The sequence below is a fragment of the Dama dama genome, chromosome 21, assembly GCF_033118175.1.
Source record: "Dama dama isolate Ldn47 chromosome 21, ASM3311817v1, whole genome shotgun sequence".
Classification (NCBI taxonomy): domain Eukaryota; kingdom Metazoa; phylum Chordata; class Mammalia; order Artiodactyla; family Cervidae; genus Dama; species Dama dama.
This window is the reverse complement of record NC_083701.1, coordinates 61,053,541-61,079,285: the sequence shown is the minus strand read 5'-3', so window position 1 is coordinate 61,079,285 and position 25,745 is coordinate 61,053,541. Positions and strand designations below refer to the sequence as shown.

The window sequence follows — 25,745 nt, the reverse complement described above, 5'->3', positions numbered from 1 at the left end:
GAATTGCAGGCGGATTCTGTACTGTCGAAGCCACCAGATAATCACCCATTTTTGTGAGCAGTATGTGAAATAATGCAAAGAGCTTAGAGAAGTGACTGGCACATAAAGGGTGCCTCTGCAATATTTGTCCTCATTCTCACTTCCCTCCTCCTCCTTCTCTTTACTATTGTAACTACTCCCCCTAGAAACTGGAGGCAGAGCAGGGTGGCACAATTGTATGTCCGGTCTGCCAGGAATCCACAACCTGGGCCTGGCAGGTCTCGGCCACCAGCAGGCTCTCAGGGAAGCTAAGCAGGGGTCAGCAGAGGCAAGCCATCTTGGTTTTGCCCTTTTTTTTTCTGTCTCCAGAGATCTCACTGATAACAGGAGTAAGAATTGAGGGTGGAGATTGGAGGGCTGGAAGAAGCAGAGCAGACGGGGCTACCGCAATTGGAGCTTATGTAAAATACAATAGTCTGAGCACAAGGAAAATAATGTGGGCTTTGAATCTAACTAAATATGCTTGAGTTTGCCTCCAATGCTTATGAGCTATTTGTCTTTGGGCACATTATTCACCTTTCTCAATCTGTCTCTTCATCCTAATGTTTATTGAGCAGCCACTATATGCCAGGCACTTTGTTGAATATATAAATATATGTATGTATCTTGTAGACTATATAAGAGGGTCTCTGCACTCTGTAAGGTGTTATTAGCATCCCAGCCTATTTCACTCTTGTGATTCTTATCTCCCTGTTTAGCAAATATCTATGAAGCCATGTATAGGGTTTCCCTGGTGGCTCAGCAGTAAAGAATCCACCTGCAATGCAGGAGACTTGGGTTTGATCCCTGGGTGGGGAAGATCCCCTGGAGAAGGAAATGGCAACTCACTCTAGTATTCTTGCCTGGAAAATCCCCTGGACAGAGGAGCCTGGCAGACTATAGTCTGTCCATGGGGTCGCAAAAGAGTTGGACACAGCTTGCAACTAAATAAACAAATGAAGCTACAACTGTGCTGGGAACAGTGATATGCTAAGTGAAGAATGGGACTTGTATTCCGGCAGTAATTTGAGGTATGCGGGGGTGAGGGTGGGGGTGGTCAGCGTGCCCAGCACATTGTGTGTCTTCAATAAATGTCAGTTCCCTGCTCCTGTGCCCTAATTCATCCCATTGGGCTCCACAGTGTTCAACTATTCCATTGAATCCCATAAAATGGACATTTTTGGAACAAAAAAAATGGTTCAAAAGCGGCGGTTGCATGTGATCCCACAGAACCCAGAAGGGAGGCAGCCTGCCTGGGTTACGGCAGGAGCAGCAACCTCCCAGTGGAGGCTCTAGTGGGCTCGTTTCCCTTGACTTCCCAGGAAGGCAATTCCATTCCTTACCTTGTTAAACGCAGTTCTAAAAGCAAAGTATTAAAGCAGCCTGTGGAATGCTCACCGAGGTAGAAAACCAGAGCCCGGGGCAGTGCCCCTCACTGGGAGTCAATGGCTGGGCACGCGAGAGCGCGGAGCGGGCTGGCGAGGAGGCTGCCCGCGGACAGACCGATGGCGGCCACCAGCCTTTCTGTCTCCCCTCCCACCTCCGGGCAGGGGCATGCGCTCTCCCTTCCTGAAGTCAATCCAACCAAGACACAAGCCCCCAGGAGAAAATCCTCCCAGTTGGAACTCAGGCAAAGCACTGCCATCAAGGGGGACACCAAGAAAAAGTGTTCTCTGCCCCAAAGTAATGAGCCCTTTGCAAGGATTGGGCAGCTCAAGGAATTCAACCCCATAACATCTGAATGCCTCTGAACAACCATCTGACTATCTCATCTCATTACTAGGGGCTCTTGAGGACAATCGCTTATCGTTATCTATGCCTTACTCTTGTTGATTAGTATGATGATATCCAGCATAAATGGCTTCCCTGGTGGCTCAGTCGGTAGAGTCTGCCTGCAATGTGGGAGATCTGGGTTCGATCCCTGGGTTGGGAAGAGCCCCTGGAAAAGGGAATGGCAACCCATTCTAGTGTTCTTGCCTAGAGAATTCCATGGACAGAGGAGCCTGGTGGGCTACAGTCCATGGGGTCACTAAGAGTCGGACATGACTGAGTGACTAACTTTATCCAGTATAAATAAAATCTTCACTAATTTCAGTTGTGTACAATGAACAGCCGTTTTTATTTCCCCCTTTTTTTTCTCTTTTCCCCTAGGCTTCTTTGCTCTGAATTAACTCTGGTTCCTAAAGTGTGGAAAAAGTAAACAAGGTTTTGTTTGGATTCTACCCTTAGTTTCTCTGGACTGAAACACACAAAAGTGCCAGAATTGTCCTGTGATATGATAAGAGTTTCACAAAAATGTTATAGGACAACAACAGCAACAGCAAAAAATTCCAGAGGTTTTACAATTAAAAAGATAGTGGTGCGGGTAAACTGTTCAGCCTATTTCCAATTGCTGTGTATTTTCATAGAAGCTAAACAAAAAATTTGTGCTAAATGAAATCAACACTAGCCAAATGAGTATCCAAGTCATTGAAAACAGAACCCCAGATGGTAGATTAAATATTTCACATGCTCATATCAAATTCTGATATAAGAACTTAAAGTGATCAGTATAAAAGTTTCTGAAAGATGAGATAAAACAAATATTAAGGACTTAAAAACACACAAGAACACAAACAAAAAACACAAGGAAACAAAATCACCTAAATAAGTGACCTCAGTCTTTCTTTGTGGCCCTTAGTGATCCACTTAAAGGAGTTCAGTTAGTAAGGTGACTTACCTGTGTAAGCTGTGTGAATTGTTCCCAGTGTCCAGGTGTCCCTAATGTGACAATCTGAACTTGTGTCTGGAGAAGCTGCCAGCCAAGCAGTCAGATGTGGGCTCCAGGCCCGGATTACGGAAACAAGAAAACTCCCTAGCCTCTTCCAAACTCTGTTTTGGTTTGGTGTGTGTGTTGGGCGGGGGGCGGGGGGGGGGGGGTGTTGTTTGTTTGTTTTTTTCTTTGGTTTATTTATTTTTGGCTGTACTGCCTGGCTTGTGGGATATTAGTTCCCCAACTAGGGCCCGAACCCATTCCCTTGGCAGTGTAACTGAAGAATCCTAACCATTGCACCATCAGGGAATTCCAAAAGTCATAATTTTATTTTTTGTGTGGCTATGTCACAGAATCTCAATTCCCCAACCAGGAACTAAACTTAGGCCAAGGCAGTGAAAGCCTGGAATCCTAACCACTAGGCCACCAGAGAACTCCCGAACCCTGTTTTGAGGCTAAAGCAGGGCAAAACTTATGAAATGGTTTGAAGACCTAGGACAGAAAATAACTTGAGACAAAAATGCCAACAATTAAGTGGCTAGATTATGAGTGATTATTGTATTTCTTTCTCTCAACAGACTATTGAAATGAATTTCATTACTTTTGTAGTACAAATAGGAAATTAGAAAAATAAATAATGCTACATAAGGTAACTTTAAAAAAAATCTTAGGTTAGTCAGCCCACTCAAGGGGGGTTTTATAATGGTTAATGGACTTCCCTTGTGGTTCAGCTGGTAAAGAATCTGCCTGCAATGTGGGAGACCTGGGTTCGATCCCTGGGTTGGGAAGATCCCCTGGAGATGGGAAAGGCTACCCACTCCAGTATTTTGGCCTGGAGAATTCCTGGACTATACAGTCCATGGTGTCGCAAAGAGTCGGACACTACTGAGCGACTTTCACTTTTACTTTCACAATGGTTAATTCTATTTCTATTTCCATTTGTTTATAGAAACTTGCATAATGCGTGGCAGACCCATAAAGGTACCCCCAAAATCTACAAAACATCTCTTCTGTCAGCCATTATAAGAAAATAAACTTTTCCCCTTTTCTAAACCTCTTTTATTAACAAAATCCTTGAATATTCTCTCCAATACATTCTTAACAAATACCAAAAATATATAGAGGGTAAATAGCATGCAAATAAACCTTGAAAACATACATTTCCCCCTTAATTATAAAAAGTAATACAAGGAATTCCCTAGTGGTCCAGTGGTTAGGATTTGGTGCTTACATTGGTGAGGGCCAGGTTCAATCCCTGGTTGGAGAACTAAAATCTGCAAGGCACATGGTGAAGCTGGAAAAAAAAAAAAAAAAAGAAAGTAATATAAGCCTTTGTAATTGCTGGAAACTATAAAATAGAATCTAAAAATAAATCACCCCCAAACCTACCAATTGGAATCAACCTTTGTCTGTATTTCTGTGTAATAGGCAGGAAGTCATCACTGCTGGGGGTTCCTTTCCAGAAGACTTGGGCCCCCTCAGCTGAGTGGCAAGTATGTACTATGGTGAGCAGCGTTTGTCACCATACTGCTTGTGACCCTTATAATGGAAGTGATTTACTTGAACACCACATAAATTAAGGAAATCTGAGTGAGAAAACAGAGAGTTGTTTCTTTCTTTCTTTTTTTTTTAAGAGAGTTGTTTCTCTGCAAACTAGATTGAAGGCTTTGGAAAGATGCCATAAGACAAGATTTTTTAAATAGAAGGATTCTGCACTCCGGAGGCCTTGCAAGGGTCGGCCATGAGTGGCGCTGTCCTCGGTGCTGCATTCCACCTTCTAGGACCATGCTGGGCAGGGTGGGCAGACGGGTGGAGGCAGCCACGTGGCTCATCACAGGCTGGCTGCTTCCGTCCACTAAATGAGGATCCGGAAATGAACACTGTGTGACTGACCTTGTGTTCTCTCCCTTTGAGACAGGCCCACTGGACTGGAAATCTCCAGAGCTAAAAGACTGGAGACTCTCAAGAAGACCTGTGAGTTCCATACACCGTGAGGCGCTCCTCCATCTGGGGCCTCAGGTCAGTGACTCACGGGATAAATTGGTTATAGCTTTAACTAGGCACCAGCTCAAGTTTCCCCCTGCTGTCCCAAGGAAAGGACCTTGCTTTTCCTTCTGCTTTCCGTGATTTGGAATGTGCCCCAGGATATTTAGGGATCAGTCAAATTCAACCAAAGCTGTGTTGGTTCAGATTCCCATCTAGATGCCCTGTTTAAGAAGGTCGGAGAGCAGGAGACATTTCTGGATGGAGTCCCAGCTCGGTCCCACAGCTGGAGAGGCCTCTGTCTGTCCTGGGTCCCTGCGTAGGGAACTTCCTAGAAACTTTTGGGCAAGATGAATGGCCCAGGCAGAGGCCACCTCATTTACCATCCACCTCAACACCAGCATCACTGCCCTGACCGTACAGAGGGCTCTCACAGTGGGCTCTGTTGTCCTTGCCTGTCTGGACTCTTCCCAGTATTGCTGTGGGAAACCAGTCCTCATCCCATTGGGTGCCCTTTGGTGGGACGGTCAATCAAGGTGTGGGCGTGGGGGGCAGGGAGCCATTTGACCAGATTGAGGCCAGTGAGATGCCTTCTCCTGGGATCTGAAGTTTGAGCTAAGGGCAGAAAATGGTGGGATAGCATCCGAGGGAGACCATCACCTCATTCCTGCTGAGAACCCGAGCCCCAGTTCCTGTCCCTCCTGAGCCTGGAGGTTCAGATTTCTCTTTGATTCTGTCAGCTACCCATGGGTTCCACTGAGATGTGTTTGTGTTAGAGTAGCCAGAGCTAAATACTTCTGACTGGAACCAAAGAATCCTGAGGGACATAACTCATAGTGGGGTGTGTGTGTGTGTGTGTGTGTGTATGCAAACACATGTGTGTGTTCTGCCCTGGAAGCATAGCCTGGGTTTGCATTTTCAGAGCCAATCATGCAACACACATATATTCAGTTTATCACATATATTTCTGTCACTAATATCTAGGCCATTGAGCTAGTATACAGAACAAAAAAAGGCAATAAAATTCAATACTTTGTTTCAAGGCTATGGTGTATATGTGTTTACACTTAGCCAGGAGAAAAATCCCACCAATATATTACACCACATCTTGTGGACACCTATTGGATTATGAGCAACGTCCTTCCACATCGGTGGGGGTGGTGGTTGTTGGTGAGGGGTTGGGTAGGGAGTATGACTGTTTCTCCTGCATGCCCCTGCCCACCAGCAAACAAGAGATTGTTCCACAGGGTCAATGCTGATCTAATCTAGGCCAATCATATTTTTTCTCCATGGCACTCAGAATGGGGATAGGGCCAGAGAGGAGGGCAGGGCTGGAGAGAGGAAGAGAGAAAGACAGAGAGAAAGGTGGAAAGAGTCAGTTTCCTCCAGGTGTTCCACCATGAACACTTGAGTGGGGTGGGAAGCCGTCTTCTGCCCACCAGGGGACAAGTAACCAAACCATGTAGTTTGTTAAGGAAGAATGAAGGGACTGCCAGAGAGAAACCAGAGAGGTAGCCACCCACCCAGCTGCTGGCCACAGTTCTCTTTTGGTACCCAGCTGTGTGCCTGTCTTGGGATTCTGTGAAAGCCTTGGGTCCTGATAATGTATTCCTATGGGAATAACCAGCTCAGGTGGGTCTCTGTGCTTGCAACTCAGAATCCAATCAATACAAGCATAAATTCCACAGGCTGTGGGAACCCAACCTACAGAACGACCTCAAGGAGTAAGGAGAGGTTCCAAGGCCACCTGCACAGAAGAGGCATTTCATTCCTCTTTCTATAGAACCACAGAAGGTTCACCATTCCTTATGCACCAAGATGCTTGTCTCAGGTCTGTTCAGTTCAGTTCAATTCAGTTGCTCAGTCGTGTCCGACTCTTTTCAACCCCATGGACAGTAGCACATCAGGCCTCCCTGTCCATCACCAACTCCCAGAGTTTACTCAAACTCATGTCCATTGAGTTGGTGATGCCATCCAACCATTTCATCCTCTGTCATCCCCTTTTCCTCCTGCCTTCAATATTTCCCAGCATCAGGGTCTTTTCAAAGAGTCAGTTCTTCGCATCAGGTGGCCAAAGTACTGGAGTTTCAGCTTCAGCATCAGTCCTTCCAATGAATACTCAGGACTGATTTCCTTAAGGATGGACTGGTTGCATCTCCTTGCAGTCCAAGGGGCTCTCAAGAGTCTTTTCCAACACCACAGTTCAAAATCATCAATTCTTTGGCGCTCAGCTTTCTTTATAGTCCAATTCTCACATCCATACGTGATTACTGGAAAAACTATAGCCTTGACTAGACTGACCTTTGTTGGCAAAGTGATGTCTCTGCTTTTTTTTTTTTTTTTTTTGTCTTTGCTTTTTAATATGCTAGGTTGATCATAGCTTTTCTTCCGAGGAGCAAGCATCTTAATTTCATGGCTGCAGTCACCATCTGCAGTGATTTTGGAGCCCAAGAAAATAAAGTCAGCCACTGTTTCCACTGTTTCCCCATCTATTTGCCATGAAGTGATGGGACAAGATGCCATGATCTTAGTTTTCTGAATGTTGAGTTTTAAGCCAGTTTTTTCATTCTCCTCTTTCACTTTCATCAAGAGGCTTTTTAGTTCTTCTTCGCTTTCTGCCATAAGGTTGGTGTCATCTGCATATCTGAGGTTATTGATATTTCTCCTGGCAATCTTGATTTCAGCTTGTGCTTCATCCAGCCCAGCGTTTCTCATGATGTAATCTGCACATAAGTTAAACAAGCAGGGTGACAATATACAGCCTTGATGTACTCCTTTTCCTATTTGGAACCAGTCTATTGTTCCATGTCCAGTTCTAACTGTTGCATCCTGACCTGCATACAGATTTCTCAAGAGTCTGTATCTCCATTGAATCTTCTAAGGGAGATTAGTTGAATTCTATTTCATAACAGGAAACAACTATATACAAATATAGGTGCCTATTTTTATATTTAGGATAACTACTCCACAGAGACTCACAGAAATAGATATTCTAATATTGGCACATGACGCTTTGGTAGTCACATCGTGTTGCAGTTCAACAGCTTCCATCAGTGTGTTCCATGAACGGAGAATATGCTACCATCATAGAGGAAGATATGAAGCAAGCCTGACATTGTCCTGTCCCTCACACAAGCACCATCAGAGGTCACACTTAATGAGTTTTACTGGTGTAGACTTAACACTGGACAAAGTCTTTTCCTGTCAGAGTTGCCATGTCTGGGACTCCTCTGGTGGTCCAGTGGTTAAGACTCTATGCTTCCAATGCAGGTGACCAGGGTTCCATTTCCGGTTGAGGAACTATGATCCTGCATGCCAGGTTATGAGGCCAAAGAAAAAAGAAAAAAACAAAACAAACCAAACCAAAGACCCCTCTGTTGCCATGTCTAAGAATTCTAGGGTCCCATCTAAAATCTCACTAATGTCATGCATTAGTAGAGCTAATTGAGAGGCATTGTTTAGACCCGTGCTCTATGCCCTAGGACACACCTTGAGTGATTTTAGAGTGACTTACCTGATTTGAAAATTTGGGGAGATTAACTAAACATGTTATTTCAGCTTCTTGATGTCTTTCATCCCCTTGAACAGTACCCACCTATGGGCAGCACTGGCTTTCTTTGCTCTTCCACAGGGCATTTTGCAGGCCTGGGACCAGGTGGGGACTAGAACTCAATTCAGGTTGCAGGCCCAATTTCATTCTTCCACTAGGTCACAAGCTTGTGTGTACCTCTCTCAGTAGGAGGGATGACATTCGGCCTTCATCTTTAATCTTTATTTTGTGTCTCATCTTGTTTAGAACCTAGATGAAAAAAAAAGGAGTGTAATTTAATGTGGCCTCTTTGGAGACTTGAACAAACTGTTCCTCCCATTTTCCCAGTCCTATCTTATACATGCTGAGTTCCAGTGTTTCCCAATTGCTAGTAAGGGAAGACATAGTTTGCTATGTTCAAGAGATGCTTTTATAAAACCATTATCTGTAAAAGGTTTAAAAGTCCTGACATCAAATTCATAATAGCTTTTTGCAGCAACTTCACTGACTTCGCTCACATGTAAAAACAAACTCTTTGACATGTTTATCTTCTTTTTCAGTTTGATGGCATTTTCATCCTTTATCATCTCATTTATTCTAGCTCTTATGTTTTTTTCATGATAATTATTAATTTGTTTTTCAGATAGTGTCATTCTTTTTTTTCTTCCAGTTTTATTGAGATATAATTGTCATATAACACTAAGTTTAAGGTGTACAGCATAATGATTTGATTTACATACCCCATGAAATGATTATAAGAATAAGTTTAGTGAACGTCCATCATCTCATATAGATACAACATTAAAGAAATAGAAAAATATTCCTGTGATGAGAACTCAGGATTTCTTCTCAACAATTTTTATATGTAATGTATAGCAGTGTTAGAGGTTGGCATGGAAACCCACTCCTGTATTCTTGCCTGGAGAATCCCATGGAAGAGGAGCCTGGCAGGCTACAGTCCATAGGGTTGCGGAGTCGGACACAACTGAAGTGACTTAGCACACACGCATGAAGCAGTGTTAATTGTATTTGTCATGTACTTTATACCCCTAGTACTTATTTATCCTATAACTGGAAATGTGTACCTTTGGATTGCCTTCATCAATTCCCTCTCCTCCAACCCCACATCTGGTAACCTCAAATCTGATTTCTTTTTATGAGTTTGTTTGTTGAAGTATAATTGACCTATATTATGTTAGTTTCTGGCACAGAACAGTGATTGAATATTTCTATACATTTCAAAATGATCACCATGATAAGTCTAGTTGTCACCTGCCATCATTCAAAGATAGTATATAATTATTGACTATATAATCCATAGTGTACATTTCATACCCATGGCTAATTTATTTTGCAACTGGGAGTTTGTATACCTTAATCTTTCTCACCTAATTCCTCTCCCCCCACACCTCTCCTCTCTGACAACCGCCTCTTTGTTCTCAAAGACATGAAAGTGAAAGTCGCTCATTTGTGTCCAACTCTGTGCAGCCCCATGGACTATATAGAATTCTCCAGGCCAGAATACTGGAGTGGGTAGCCTTTTCCTTCTCCAGGGGCTCTTCCCAACCTAGGGATCGAACCCAGATCTCCCGCATTGCAGGCGGATTCTTTACCAGCTGAGCTACCAGCAGGGAAACCCTCTCACAGATATAGTCATTATTATTATTATTATTGCTGTGGGATCTTAGTTCCCCAATCTGGGATTGAACCCGGTGTCCCCTGCATTGGAAGCATGGAGTTTTAAACATTGTACAACCAGGGAAGTCCCAGTCTTTCTTTACATAATAGACAATATTTTTTATTTCCATAGAGAAATAGACTCATACTTTTCTGAAAATCGGTGGTCTTCTCAGTCTAAATTTTCCCCCAACTTATGATAAAGGCATAGGAACAAAACTATATGAGAAAAATAGTGGAAGAATGATTAGAAATGGCAGCTGACACTCAGCCCAAGGATTGTAGAGATGCAAAACATGAGTAAACAAGAGGCAACGATCTTTGCTTAGGGCCATTAATGCACGTGGGCCCAGAGCTGCCAGGTCATCTGATTTCCAAAAAGAAGCTGAAATCAGATTTTTACATTAAATTTCACTTAAAAAAAACTATTACCTCAATTAAAAAAAAATCACTGAGCATATCCACAAAGTACATTTTTTCACAGAATCCTCCATAATCATATCAGGGGCTGCCAGTTTGTTTATCATCAGAAGCCACAGGGAGCTTCTAAGGTGGTTGGACATAGCCGACTACCTGTGCTATGAGATCTGCTTGGGGAATACTGGGCCCCTCTTAGGAACGGTCTGTCTTCCTTTGCAAGGGTTGAGACACTTGGAACGGGGGACAGAGCAGGTGGGGATGGTGGGTTGATTCTGGCTAAGCAGCGAGTTTGCTTTTAGCCTGGGGCAGCCGAAGCTGCAGGTGACTCCCCAGTGTTTTCTCTGAGATTCCAAGCTGACCACGTCCACTCTCAGGCTTCCTTTCCCTTAACTTTTCTTTCCTTCCAACCTGCCCACTCTCACTGCTTCCATTGAAAACCAGAGAAGTTCAGCTGCAGTTTCAGGATCTGGAGGTTGGTGGGTACTTGGTAAATTCTAGTCACTGTGGACCATGGCTAAACAGCTGAACCAAGGACAGCAGTAACTAACCAGAAAGGCAGAATATCTGGGATAAAATACAGCAGCCGGAAAAAACAAAACAGCATTTCATTTGCTGTGGAGAAGATATAATCATTAAAGAACACCAAATGAAGACTACTACTTTTTTTTTTTTTTTTTTTTTTTAAACTTTTGTCCACTTTGTGTGGCATGTGGGATCTTAGTTCCCAAACCAGGGATGGAACCCACATCCCCAGCATCGGCAGCACAGACTCTTAACCACTGGACTGACAGGGAAAGCCTGAAAACTACTTTTTATGAGAAACATGTAGAACATGTTATGCTCTCCTCTAAAACTGAGTGGCCTTTCTAAGAGGATGTGTACACATAATATACACCTACACGTTACTTGTTTTCACACAGGTATACTTGTTTTATAAGACTCTTGTTTTAATAAATTGTATTAAAAATAAGTTTATGAGTACATTTCTGTTAAGTGATTATTTGGATATCCACTTTTGAAAAATGGCTTATTCAAGTTTACTGGGTCATATCCAACTGGATTATCTTTTCTTATGGATTTGTAGAAGTCTGTATTCTTTCTTTCTTTCTCTCTCCCTCTCTCTCTCTCTTTTTTTTTGTGGCCTACTCCAAGGTCAGGCTTCCCTGGTGTCTCAGATGGTAAATTATCCACCTGCAATGCTGGAGAGGCAGATTCCATCCCTGGGTCAGGAAGGTCCCCTGGAAAAGCACATGGAAACCCACTCCAGTATTCTTGCCTGGAGAATTCCATAGACAGAGGAATCTGCTGGGTTACAGTCCATGGAGTCGCGAGGAGTCAGACACAACTGAGTGACTAACACACACACTCCAAGGTCATGCCGATATTTTTCTGTTATCTGCTTCTGGAAGGTTTATTGTTTTACATTTAATATTTAAAATTATAATCCACTTGGAATTAACTTCTTTTGTATGAGGTAGGGGTCAAGTCCTTCTTTGCTTACTTTCCTTTCCACTTCCCTTCCTCCTTCATCTGGACATCCTATTGGCCTAGAGTCCCTTACTAAAAAGGCTGTCCTGTTCCCACTACACTGTATAAAACTTTGTCATAAATGAAGATGTGTGAGTCTATTCTATTGATTTTTCAAGTTTTTCTTTTTTAATTTTTTGTAAGCTTTAAAAACCACCCAGATGCAGTAGACAGTCTCCGAGATGGCTCCAAAAGCTCTCGCCTCCTGATATTTACACCCTGGCATAGTTCCCTCCCACACTGCACCAAGATCGGTTTGTGTGACTCATAGAATACAGCAGAAAAGATGGAATGTCACCGCCAAAATTAAGTTATAAAAGATACCACGATCTCCCTCTCTCACTCTTTCTCACTTGGTCTTGGGGAAGCCCGCAGTCATTTCTGAAGAATACTCACACACCCTTGTGGAGAGATTCACATGGCAAGTAATTGAGCCCTTCGTCCAACAGCCCATGAAACAAGTATGTAAGTGAACTCGGGAAGAGATCCTCTGGCCTTCAGGTGACTGCGGACCTGGCTGATGGCTTGACCACAACCTCATAAGAGACCACAGCCAGGACCACCCAGCAGAGCTGCTGCCACATTCCTGACTCTCAGAAACCAAGTGAGCCAATGGTTTTGTTGTTTCAAGTCGATAAATTTTGGGGTAGATTGTTACACAGCGTGCATGCGTGCTAAGTCGCTTCAGTTGTGTCCGACTCTTGGTGACCCCCATGAACTGTAGCCCCCTCCCAGGTTCCTCTGTCCATAGAATTTTCCTGGCAAGAATACTGGAATGGGTTGCCATGCCCTCCTCCAGGGGATCTTCCGGACCCAGGGATCAAATCTGCGTCTCCTGTAACTCCTTCATTGCAGGCAGATTCTTACCTGCTGAACCACTGGGGAAACCCTATTACACAGCACTAGATAACAAATATATCATTATTCCATTTAAAAAATGTTTGCATATTCAAAAATACAAGCAGAGCTCCTAAAATTTTCGCTTTATTATGAGTCGTTGAAATGATAAAGGCACTTGTAAAGCAGAGGATTACTTAATGACTAATGCCGTATTACCCTTCTGCTTCACTGACTACGCTGAAGCCTTTGACTCCATGGATCACAACATACTGTGGAAAATTCTTCAAGACTTTTGGAGTATAAAATACCAGACCACCTTACCTTCCTCCTGAGAAATCTGTATGCAGGTTAAGAAGTAATAACTAGAACCGGACATGGAACAACAGACTGGTTCCAAATAGGAAAAGGAGTATGTCAAGACTGTATATTGTTACCCTGCTTATTTAACCTGTATGCAGAGTACATCATGCGAAATACCAGGCTGGATGAAGCACAAGCTGGAATCAAGATTTCTGGGAGAAATATCAATAATCCCAGATATGCAGATGACACCACCCTTAAGGCAGAAACTGAGGAGGAACTAAAGAGCCTCTTGATGAAAGTGAAAGAGGAGAATAAAAAAGCTGGCTTAAAACTCAACATTCAAAAAACTAACATCACTCATTTGGTCCCATCAGTTCATGGCAAAGGATGGGGTAACAATGGAAACAGTGACAGACTTCATTTTCTTGGACACCAAAATTACTGCAGATAGTGACTGCAGTCATGAAATTAAAAGACTTTTGCTCCTTGGAAGAAAAGTTAAAACAAACTAGACAGCATATTAAAAAGCAGAGACATTACTTTGCCAACAAAGGTCCATATAGTCAAAGCTATGGGTTTTTCACTAGTCATGTATGGATGTGAGAATTGGACCATAAAGAAAGCTGAGCCCTGAAGAACTGATGCTTTTGAACTGTAGTGTTGGAGAAAACTCTTGAGAGTCCCTTGGACTGCAAGGAGATCCAACCAGTCCATCCTAAAGGAAATCAGTCCTGAATATTCATTGGAAGGACTGATGCTGAAGCTAAAACTCCAATAATTTGGCCACCTGATGTGAAAAACTGACTCACTGGAAAAGACCCTGATGCTGGCAAAGATTGAAGGTAGGAGGAGAAGGGGATGACAGAGGATGAGATCATTGGATGGCATCACTGACTTGATGGACATGAGTTTGAGTGAACTCTGGAAGTTGGTGACAGACAGGGAAGTCTGGTCTGCTGCAGTCCATGGGGTCTCCAAGAGTCGGACATGACTAAGCCACTGAACTGAACTCTGAATGCCTTCCATGTCACAAAATCACAGGCAGTTCTGACTTCAAGCCACCAGTGCTACAAAAAGTATGCGGCAGCCAGAGATAGAATGAGAAATGCAAGATTAAATCTGGGATTCCAGGATAATTTCTGTGGGTCCCTCCTTCTGGACAATTTATGATTCTGGTAGAAGCCAAAGAACTCTATTTCTCTAAAATCCTTAAGATAAAGACTGGTCACCTTACTTCATCTCTCTTCATTCCTACAGCAGTCTTAAGTTATTAAATTGCTTTAAATACCAGCTGGAAAATGCAATGAGTATTTAAGATACAATGTGCAGAGCACTTTGCCTGGGGCACATAGTCAATGAAAGGAAGTCTCAGGAGGTAAGACTGAGTAAGCTGATGTCTTTTTGGTAAATTGATGTCTTTTTGCTCTTGGCCATTAGAGCTGGGATGAGCCATACAGGAGCCAGGCACCAGCTGGCCCAATGAAGTGGCAGATTCCTAAAGGCAACCTGATAGTTCCTCAGGTCTGTGGTCTTGGTACCACTGCTTGCCTGTTGTAAAAAAAATCCCTGGGCATACGGAAGGGCATGTTACAAATACAGATTCCTGAGCCTCACCCCTGGGGATTCTAAGTCATTAAGTTAGAGGTCGGGTCAGGAAATGTACATTCATGACAGCCTCTTATGGAGATTCTACAGACATCCAGGTTTGAGACGGAGTTCTAAGAGATTCTCGGTGGGCAGGCTCTGTTACCTCCAAGTATTACGTGCTCATTCTATCTCTCAATCCAGAGCCTCATCGTAAAACTGTCCTTGATAAGTTCTGAGACTCTTTTGTTTCTGGGGACCTACATGGCTTTAGGGGACCTTGTTTCTTATACAGTTTCTGCTCCTTTTGCTTTCTTGGTTTGCGCATCACCTGATATTTTGGGAAAGAAATTCCCTGCTCCAAACTTGGTCCTTGGGAACTTCACGCTCAGCTTGGTCCTCACCAACTTCCAGGGAAGAGTCATATCATTTTGCTTAAATGTCATAGTTTAAAACAGAGTGCCTCCCTCAGCGCACACACATGCGTGCATACAGGCACGCACGCACGCATGCACACACACATAAACACACAAAACACACATACTTCCCACGCTCTCTCCCACCCAGGCAGGGGCCAGTGGAGGATGGAGAATCCAGTTGGTTCCACATTCGGGTTCTTGAAAGCCTTGTCTCCATACTCACTTCCATACGTCCACTCCCCTGTAGCATCACGGTCAAATGAATGTGGACACTGAGCTCTGGATTTTGTTGCTTTCAAAGACATTTTTGGGGGTATAAAAAATTAAACTCACACAGCAAGTAGAGAGAACAATACAATGAATCCTCATAGACCCATTCATCCAAATTCAGTAATTATGAAAAAATTTTCCACATTTACTTTATCTACTCTTTTTCTCCCTTCTGTTGAATTCTTTTCTTTCAAGCCAGCTTCAGACATTTCAGATATCTAAATTGGGCAATACTATGAGGCTATCCTTCTGGTAAATCTTCTGTCTCCCTGTCTGGAAAACTACTACTTACAGACCAGTCATGGCCTCCTTCATATGGCTTCTGCATCCAATGCCCAAGCCCATCATGTCAATGTGCATCTCCGTATTATCACATACATTTCTTAAGCATGTTTCTTGTCTAAATCAAGATCCAAACCAGGTCCACAAATTATGTGTAGTGGTTTGTCTTTTATACCCATTTTAATGTAGATTTTTCCCCACCCCACAAGCCACTGACTTGTTGCAGTAACTAAGTCTGTTTCCCATAGCCTTCCCAACATTCTATATGTGTCTGTGTGGCTCCTGTGGAGTCATTCAACTTGCTTCCCTCTCTTCCTTATTTCCAGAGGCTTGATTAGGTTGCCTCAGTTTTTTAAGCAATAGGTGATGCCACAGGCTTTTTCATGGAATATCTTAGAAAGCCTGTAGTATCTGGTTGTTTTGCTTTTATTGATGCTAAGATTGTTCAGTGGCTTTAGGGGGGTGACCAACCTCATAGCTCATTCTAAAGTTTCCTAGTACCGGTTCAACACATTAGTCTCATCCATTGACAATCCCAAGTGAGTTCTGAAGAATTTCTGCTACAACAGCACAACTGATCCACTGGTTAAATTTACCTACAGTCATCCATTGTACTTCTTTGCTCTGAACCTCCAGGTGATACGCTTCCTCTCGTGACTGTATCGCCAAACTCTAGAAAACTGCTTCTTAAACCTTTAATGTGCATATAAATCCTATTAAAATATATAGGTCTAATTTAGGAGGCTTGAGGTTCTATATTTCTAACCAGCTTCCGGGCTATTCCAATATTGCTGATCTGTAGCTATACTTTACTGAGCAAGGCCCTAGGGCATCTCTAATAACTAAAATCCCACAGGAACCAGAAGCAGCTATGTATGGCGACTTGGAGATTTTTAAGAACCTGGCTCTGAGAATCAGGGAGTACATCTAAATTGGGCAACACTATAAGGCTGTCTTTCTGGTGAATCTTCTGTCTTCCAATCTGAAAAACTACTACTTAGAGACCAATCATAGCCTCTTCATATGGCTTCTGCATGCAATGCCTGAGCCCATGACGAGACCCTTCTCACTGGGCTGGACCACTTAGATTTAGCCTCCTCCTTCTCCTCTCCTCGTGCATATTTCTGCTTGTTAAGTTCTGCAACAAGAGATGGAAAAAGTACAGTGAAAAATGTTCTATGCTCTGGTTGTCTCCAGAATTTAGTATACTGGGAAGTACGTGGACCAGTATGTGCCATAGAGGACTCTCTGCTATCTTCAGAGTACCTTGGAAAAGGTCAGGGCTTTTGGCCAGACCCCCTGGAAGAACTGACAACATGTGATGCAGGGGAGGGAAGGGGCTGTACCAAGACCAGGGTAATAAAAGCAAATTGTCCCCAGCAGCGAAAGTCATCTGTCCCCACAGATGACTGCCCTAGAGTTTTTGCTGTCCAAATCTCAGTGCTCCCAATTGGCATCCACTCACTCATATCTCTTGGCTTGATGTCCTAGATCATGTACTAGTTTTCAGATCTCCTAAGGTTTCCCTCTGAGAAGGCAATGGCACCCCACTCCAGTACTCTTGCCTGGAAAATCCCATGGACGGAGGAGCCTGGTAGGCTGCAGTCCATGGGGTCGCTAAGAGTCGGACACAACTGAGAGACTTCACTTTCACTTTTCACTTTCATGCATTGGAGAAGGAAACAGCAACCCACTCCAGTGTTCTTGCCTGGAGAATCCCAAGGACGGCAGAGCCTGGTGGGCTGCTGTCTATGGGGTCGCACAGAGTCAGACACTACTGAAGTAACTTAGCAGCAGCAAGGCTTCCCTGGTGGTTCAGATGGTATAGAAACTGCCTGTAATGGGGGAGACCCATGTTCGATCCCTGGGTCAGGAAGATCCCCCGAAGAAGGGAATGGCTACCCCCTCCAGCATTCTTGCCTGGAGAATTCCATGGACAGAGGAGCCTGGTGGACTACAGTCAACCAGGTTACAAAGAGTCCAACACGACTGAGTCACTAACACTTTAACACTTTGGCTCACTCACTTAAGCTTTAAGGTCCTTCCAAATATCCTTCTGGTATTTTTGGATCCATCTTCCAATTTCATGCATGCTTTATGGCTCTGCTTACACTTGTGATTATGGTGGGGGGATGGTCCCAAGCCTTGGACAAAGACAGCTCCCTCCTACATGTAGCCCTGCACACCCCACATCCAGCCACATTCAACTCAGGTCTCTGTATGCAGAAGACCAGTTGGGATGAATCTGAGCAACTGGAGTTAGATTGGGAAACATCTTAATTCCTAGATGAGGTTGCCCTGTGTGCACTGAGGAACTGCTGAAGGTTATCAAGCAGGAAAGCAGCAGTTCCAGGAGATTAGGTTATTTGAATAAGTTTTCCAGGTTGAGACATTTTTAAGAGTATTTTGAGGCATCAACAACAAACATGCCTCATTAAAAATCTCAGAACATTCTGTCCTCCTGTAGCCCAGACATGGTCTCTGGGTTCTCACTGTGACATTTTCCCCCGGGGTAAATGTCATCTCGTCTCAGTTTATTTATAGTTCATTTAAACCATCAAAGCAATAACAATTCTCAAAATAGAGATTGATGCTCTGATGATCAATGGGATACATGAAAAGTATTTTAATATAAGAATATAAGAGTGAAAATGAAAAGGGTGTTTGTTTTTTTTTTTTGGCTGCACTAGGTCTTCATTGCTGCATGGGTTCAGTAGTCGGGGAGGCTGACTTAGCTGCCCTGTGGCATGTGAGATCTTAGTTCCCTGATGAGGGATCAAACCCATGTCTTCTGCATTGGACGGCGGATTCTTAACCACTGGACCTCCAAGCAAGTCCAAGAGAGTGATTTTAATATAAGTAATAACTTCCTTCTCATTTACGCCATCAACCCAATTTGTGTTATTTCTTTCAAGACCATGCCTAAAGTATTTTTCTCCTATGAAGCTATTCCTGACTAAATCTACCATATCTTGAATCAGGAAGAACTTTACATTTAAAGCTAGGAGGTATCATGATACAGACTTTAGAATAAGGCAGATAAAGATTTGAATCCTGGATCTGTTACTTACATTATCTGAAATAAAGGTCAAATTTATCATCTGTATTATGAAGCTATCAGTTCTGTGTTATCTCTATTAACACTTATTTTTAACTCAGTGGCAGTCTCCCACTACTTTCTTGTTAAGATAACCCAGATCTATTCAAATATTGGGTGGAGATTCCTTGATCTCATGAGAGATGGATCCAGGTCCTGATTTGTATGGACCATGTGACCCAATTCTGGCCAATGAGATACAAGGTTAAGCCTGATGGGGGCTTCTGGGAAAGATTTTCATCCCTACAGTACGTGCTCTGTCTGCCTTCTTCCTGCTTTTAAACTTGGTTGTGTAAGAACATGGAAGTTTCTACTGTGAGAGGCGGATGAGTGCCAAGACACTGACTCAGAACTCTGAGTTATGAAACAGCTGACCAAATGCCAGTGATGGTGTTAAGTGCTGGGGAGACAATGAAGAGCCAGGAACAGATATCACCTCTGCCCCACTGGAGCTGAGTCTAGAGGAAGGCGATGGCCAGCGATCAGACACTGTGCAAGTAAATATGAAATCACAACTGTGACAAGTGTTTTCAAGAAGAGGAACATGTTCCTGGATTAATAAATCATGGAGAAATGTATCTTCCCAGTATATCTATACATGATCTGGGAGAGTAGATGATGCTTCTCTGGGGATGAGATGGTGGGCACGATCTGAATGAAGGTCAGGAGCTAGCTGGATGGGGGATTAAAGAGACCAAGAGACTTAGGGATACGGAACAGCAAATGCAAAGACATTGGGTAAGAGGGAACATGATAAATTTGCAATTGTACTTTTATTTTTTAATTTAATTTGATCAAAGTTGTATATTTGTAGATGTAAACTACAATGTGTGTAAACTATATGTAATTTTAAAAGTCAAATAATTACCTTGAGTAATAATATTGAAAATGATATAGGTTAATATCATCAAAAAATATCAATCCATGCCTCACTCCTCCCCACTTTCCAATCCCACTCCTCAGGGGCAACCCTTTTTCATTATTTGAGCTTTCTTTTTCAAATTCTAGCATTTGCTTCTATATTTCTAAGTAGTATGCTCACTGGTCAAACCAGAACACAGTTCTGTGACCCAGGTCTGGCCAATGAGATAGAGGCATATAGGAGGCTTCTAGTGTCAGTGCTGGCATTTCTTTCTTCATAAATGACTTAGTTGAGGTAAGTGCCACCCTCTCCCCCTCTTTACTGTCTTAAGCATAGATGTAATGGCTAATGTTGAAGGGGTCATCTTGTGCCCACATGAAAAAGGTCAAGAGACTCTCAGAGATACCACAACTTAGTGTTGGGACCAATGCTAACTTTCAGAACACTTTTTTTTTTTTTTTTTCAAATGAGAAAAACTAAATCCCATCTTTCTAAACTACTGTTAATCAGCCTTGATATTACTAGCAGCCAAAAGCATTTCTAATTGATGTGTAGTTGCTAGTTTCTGATTTATGAATTTTGGGCAATAGGTATTGACTTTCTGTTATAGAAGATGCCTATTTTGAGCTTCCCAGGTGACACTAGTGGTAAAGAACCCACCTGCCAATGCAGAAGATGTAAGAGAAATGGGTTCAACCCCTGGGTTGGGAAGATCCCCTGGAGGAGGGCATGGCAACCTACTCCAGTATTCTTGCCTGGAAAATCCCACAGACAGTAGAGCCTGGTGGGCTGCAGTCCATGGGATCTCAATGAGTCAGGCATGACTGACACGCACACGCGCAGATGGTAATTTAACTCTCACCATCTTCCACATCCTCATCACCCACCTAATACCAGTATCTTCCTCCTTTTATCTTCCCAGGTGAGGTTTATCACCAGTTTTAGTAAATTATCATTCAGTAATTCTATTATAAAGATCATATGAATATTATTCACTGTCAAACCAAGTATGTAGTAAGATTAATTTGATTATATTTCCAGTCTTGTATAATTTTCCCCCAGTTACTGAATGCTAAATATTTGTTTAGTTTTCTCTGTACCTATTCCTAATACTTTTCATACCTTTAAACAGCATCTCAATATAATTTTCCATAATGTTAAACTTAACTGTTGGGTTCAACCCTTCACCCCCGACCCCAAGACCTCTGTTGGATGAGAGAATTTAGTTGCTCTCTAAGCCTGCTAAGCCATTATCATTCTCTGCCATCCCTCTAACTTTCTCCTCTGTTACCTCCCCTCTTTTCTGAATCTTCAGACTATTTCTTTCTTGGTTCTTTCTGTTCTCCCATGTCTTAATAAGAGCGCATTGTCTAGTATCTTTTTGAGAAAGGATACAAGGTTTTAGAACTTGAGCTTCTGGAATTGAATTTTATTCTACTTTCATACTTCACTGATAACTTGTCGAGGTATATAATTAAGCATTTAAAGGTTTTTGTCCCCCTAATATCTTGAAGCTGGCAGTATTGTTGAATGAGCTGACATATGCTGATTCTTCTTTTTTTTTGGCCAAGCCCCACAGCTTGTGGGATCTAGTTCACCGACTAGGATCACGGCAGGCTGTGAACGCCCCAAATCCTAACCACTAGACCACCGGGGACTTCCATTTCTTCCCCTTTCTTTTTTCCTTATTCTTGATCCTTTGTGTCTGAGCAGTCTCCTCTTCGCTTGCTTCATTTTATTTTCATTTCATTTCTTTGGGCTAGAAAGATCAGCCCAGACATTTTATGATAATTGCTTCAATTTACATCATTTAGAACCCACTGTGCTGACCACTGTGTGGGTCATACCAATTAGAAGACTTAAAATACTTGAGCTGTTTAAAAATCATATTTTATCTTTTCTCTGATAATTTTCTTCCCAACATTTTTCCATTCTCTTTTTCTGAAATACCTCTTAGTCATGTATTAGATCTATCTGCCTGATCTTACAATTGCTAATTTTTTTTCTCGTTTACTCTCTATTTTGTTGTTTTTTTTTTTTTGTTCTACTTCCTGGGAGATTTCCTAGATTCTATCTTCAAATATACCATGGAAGGCTCTTTTTAGGCTTTCACACTGATATTTTAATGTCTATGAGCCCTTTTTGACTCCCTGATGGTTGTTTCATTGCTTTTAAATAGTATGCTGGTGCTCACTTCGGCAGCACATATACTAAAATTAGAACAATATAGAGAAGATGAGCATGGCAAGTGTGCAAGGATGACAAGCAAATTCATGAAGCATTCCATAAAAAATTAAAAAAAAATAAGTAGTATGCTGTTCTTATTTCATGGATGCAATGTTTTCTTAATTATACAATCTTTATTCCATCTTTGTACCACCTGTTTTCCTTAAAATCACTCTTTTAGTTACATTTTGGTCAAGTCTGCATTTTGGAGGCTTTTCTCAAATGTCTGACCCCTAACCTCTTATCTATATTTAAGAGTGTGGCAGAGAGAGCTCCTTAGAAACTCTCTGTATGAAGGTAGGACTTGTTGACTGATGGCCTTTGCTGAAAGGAGATGTATTAGAGAATAGCCCTCTTTTTCTTTCTTTCTTCCTTTCTTTCTTCCTTCCTTCCTTTCTCCCTCTCTTTTCTTTCTTCTCTCTTCCCCCACTCTCTCTCTCTTCCTGATTGGGAAACACCCACATCAGTATCTGCAGATCTTTTCTCTAAGACCTTACAGTTAATCCAAAGAAAGATCTTCTGATCTCCTACTTTGAGGAGAGGCGTGGCTGCTGGTGGGATAAGCTTGGTTCCTGGCTCACTGGGCTGGGTGGAGGAAGCTAGGAGATGGTATCTCACTGATTAGCATATGGCCTTCACAGACTCTCCTTGTTATAGGTCCAGTGCCTCACTCCTGATGAGTCCCTTGATATACCCAAGTCTGCAGTCTTCCTGGTTCAGTTTGTCTAGAATACACTGCTGTCTCCTGCCAGAATGGAGGAGGGATGGTATTATGGGCTGAATTGTGCCCCCCACCTAAATTCACAGGTTGAGATCCTAACCCTTAGCAATGGCATACTCCATTTCATTGCATTTCACTTTATGGTGCTTTGTGTGCATTGTTTTTTGCTTTTTTAAACAAACTGAAGGTTTGTGGCAAGCCTGCATCAAGCAAGTCTGTTAGCACCATCTTTCCAATGGCATTTGGCCACTTTGCGTCTCTGTGTCACATTTTCACAATTTTTGCAATATTTCAAACTTTTAAATCATTATTATATTTGTTACAGTGATATGTGATGTTCTCTTTTAAAAATTTTATTTATTTATCTATTTTTGACTGTGCTGGGTCTTCGGTGCTGTGTGGGCTTTTCTCTAGTTGCAGCAAGCCAGGGCTACTCTTCCTTGCGGTGCATGGGCTTCTCACGGCAGTGGCTTCTCTTATTGCAAAGCACGGGCTCCAGGCACCTGGGCTTCAGTAGCTGTGGTATGTGGCTCAGTAGCTGCAGTTCCTGGGCTCTGGAGCACAGGTTCAATAGTTGGGTGCTTGGGCTTGATTGCTCTGTGGCATGTGGGATCTTCCCAGATCAGGACTGAATCCATGCTTCCTGCATTGGAAAGTGGATTCTTTACCATTGAATCATCAGGGAAGCCCAATAAGTGAGCTTCAATGCTATTATTGTAATTGTTTTGGTGGCACCATGAACTGTGCCCATATAAGATGGCCAACTTAATTAATAAATGTTGTGTGTGTGCTAATTTCTCCATTGACAGGCCATTCCCCCATCTCTCTCAGGCCCCCCTATCCCCTGAGACACAACAATATTGTTATCAGGCCAGTTAATAATCCTACAGTGGCCTCTAAGTGTCCAAATGAAAGGACAAATCACATGTGTCTCATTTTAAATTAAAACTGAAAATTATTAAGTTCAGTGAGAAAGGCGTATAGAATGCTGAGTCAAGCCAAAAGCTAGGCCTCTTGTGCCAAATAATTAGCTAAGTTGTAAATGCAAAAAAAAAAAGTTCCTGAAGGAAATTAAAAGTGCTACTCCAGTGAACACAGAAATGATAAGAAAGTGAAAAACTTATTGCTGATATGAAGCAAGTTTCAGTGGTCTAGATAGATCAAACCAGCCACCACACTGTCTTAAGCCAAAGACGCATCCAGAGCAAGGCTCTAATTCTCTTCAACTCTGTGAAGGCTGATGGAGGTGGGGAAGCTGCAGAAGAAAAGTGTGGAGCCATCAGAGCTGGTGTGTGAGCTTTAAGGAAAGAAGCTGTCTCTGTTACATTAAAGGGCAAGATGAAGCAACAAGTGCTGGTGCAGAATCTACAGCAAGTTATACAGATCATCTAGCGAAGATAATTAACCAAGATGGCCACACTAAACATCAAACTTTCAATGTAGATGAAAAACCCTTCTATGGGAAGAAGATGCCATCTAGAACTTTCACAGCTAGAGAGAAGTCTACAACTGGCTTCAAAGCTTCAAAGGACAGGCAAACTCTCATAAAAGAGGTTAAAAGTCACAGCTGGTGACTTGACGTTGAAGTCAATGCTCATCAACCACTCTGAAAATCCTCAGGCCCTTAAGAACGATCCTAAATCTACTTTGATTGTGCTCAATAAATGGAACAAAGAGCCTGTATGATTGCATATGTGTTTACAACATGGCTAATTGAATGTTCTAAGCCACTGTTGAGACCTACTGCTCAGAAAAAAAGAGATTAATTTCAACATACTGATGCTCACTGAAAATGCACCTGATTACCTAAGAGCTCTGACGGAGGTGTACAAGGAGATGAATGTTTCATGCCTCCTAATACAATATTCATTTTGCAGCCCGTGGATCAAGGAATCATTTCAACCTTCAAGTCTTACTAATTAAGAAATACACTGTGTAAGACTAAAGCTGCCATAGACAATGATTCTTCTGATGAATCTGGACAAAGTAAATGAAAAACCTTCAGGAAAGTATTTGTCATTCTAGATGCCATTAAAAACAGTCATTAAGAACATTAAGATGAGGTGACTCATGGAAAAAAGTTCAAAATATCAATATTAACAGGAGTTAGGAAGGACTTCTCTGATGACCCAGTGGTTAAGAATCCGCCTGCCAATGCAGGGGAGGGACATAGGTTTGATCATTGGTCAGGGAAGATTCCACATGCTATGAAGCAACTAACCCTGTGTGCCATGACTACAGAAGCCCACACACCTAGAGGCTGTGCTCCATAATAAGAGAAGCCACCATGAAAAGTCTGCACACCACAGGGAAGACTACACCCTGCCCACCACAACTGGACAAAAGCCTGTGAGCAGCAACAAAGACCCAGTGCAGTCAAAAAACAAAATTAATTAATAAAACAAAACAAAACAAAACAAAACAGGAGTTGGGTAAAGGTGGGTTCCAACCCTCATGAATGACTTTGAGGCATTCAAGATTTCAGAGAAGGCTCTTTGACATAAATCACAGCAAGCTCCTCTTTGACCCACCTCCTAGAGTAATGGAAATAAAAACAAAACTAAACAAATGGGACTTAATTAAACTTAAAAGCTTCTGCACAGCAAAGGAAACTATAAACAAAATGAAAAGACAACCCTCAGAATGGAAGAAAATAATTGCAAATGAAGCAACTGACAAAGGATTAATCTCCAAAATGTACAAGTGGCTCACGCAGCTCAATATCAGAAAAACAAACATCCCCAATGAAAAAATGGGCAGAAAACCTAAACAGACATTTCTCTAAAGAAGACATACAGATGCTCAACATCGCTCATTATTAGGGAAATGCAAATATAGTCAAGTCAAAACTACATGAGGTATCACCTCACATGGTCAGAATGGCCATTATCAAAAAATCTACAAACAATAAATCCTGGAAAGGATGTGGAGAAAATGGAACCCTCTAACACTGTTGGTGAGAATGTAAATTGATGCAGCCACTATGAAGAACAGTATGGAGAATCCTTCAAAAACAAGGAATAAACCTACCATATGACCCAGAACTCCTACTACTGAGCATATACACTGAGAAGAACCATTATTCAAAAACACACATGTACCCCAACATTCATTGTAGCATGGCCAGTGCATGGAAGTAACTTAGATGTTCATTGACAGATGAATGGATAAAGAAGTTGTGGTACATATATATAATACAAAATTACTCAGCCATAAAAAGGAATAAATTTCAGCC

At 42.3% G+C, this 25,745-nt stretch overlaps 1 long non-coding RNA gene and 1 other non-coding gene across 3 annotated transcripts in view; one reads left to right on the top strand and one right to left on the bottom strand.

Moving 5' to 3' along the window:
• Positions 1–3,937: 3,937 nt before the first annotated feature.
• Positions 3,938–25,745, bottom strand: part of LOC133042744 (uncharacterized) — a 30,448-nt gene continuing 8,640 nt past the window's right edge. Inside the window, exons 2-3 of one of the 2 annotated variants that reach the window (XR_009689566.1) lie at positions 8,268–8,552; positions 3,938–4,064 (exon numbers count right to left, since the gene is read on the bottom strand). This is a non-coding gene — a long non-coding RNA (uncharacterized LOC133042744). The remainder of the gene's footprint in view (positions 4,065–8,267; positions 8,553–25,745) is intronic. The other variant, XR_009689567.1, reaches the window with a different exon arrangement.
• Positions 21,750–21,856, top strand: LOC133042897 (U6 spliceosomal RNA). The gene has a single exon (XR_009689605.1). It is a non-coding gene; the product is annotated as a U6 spliceosomal RNA (small nuclear RNA).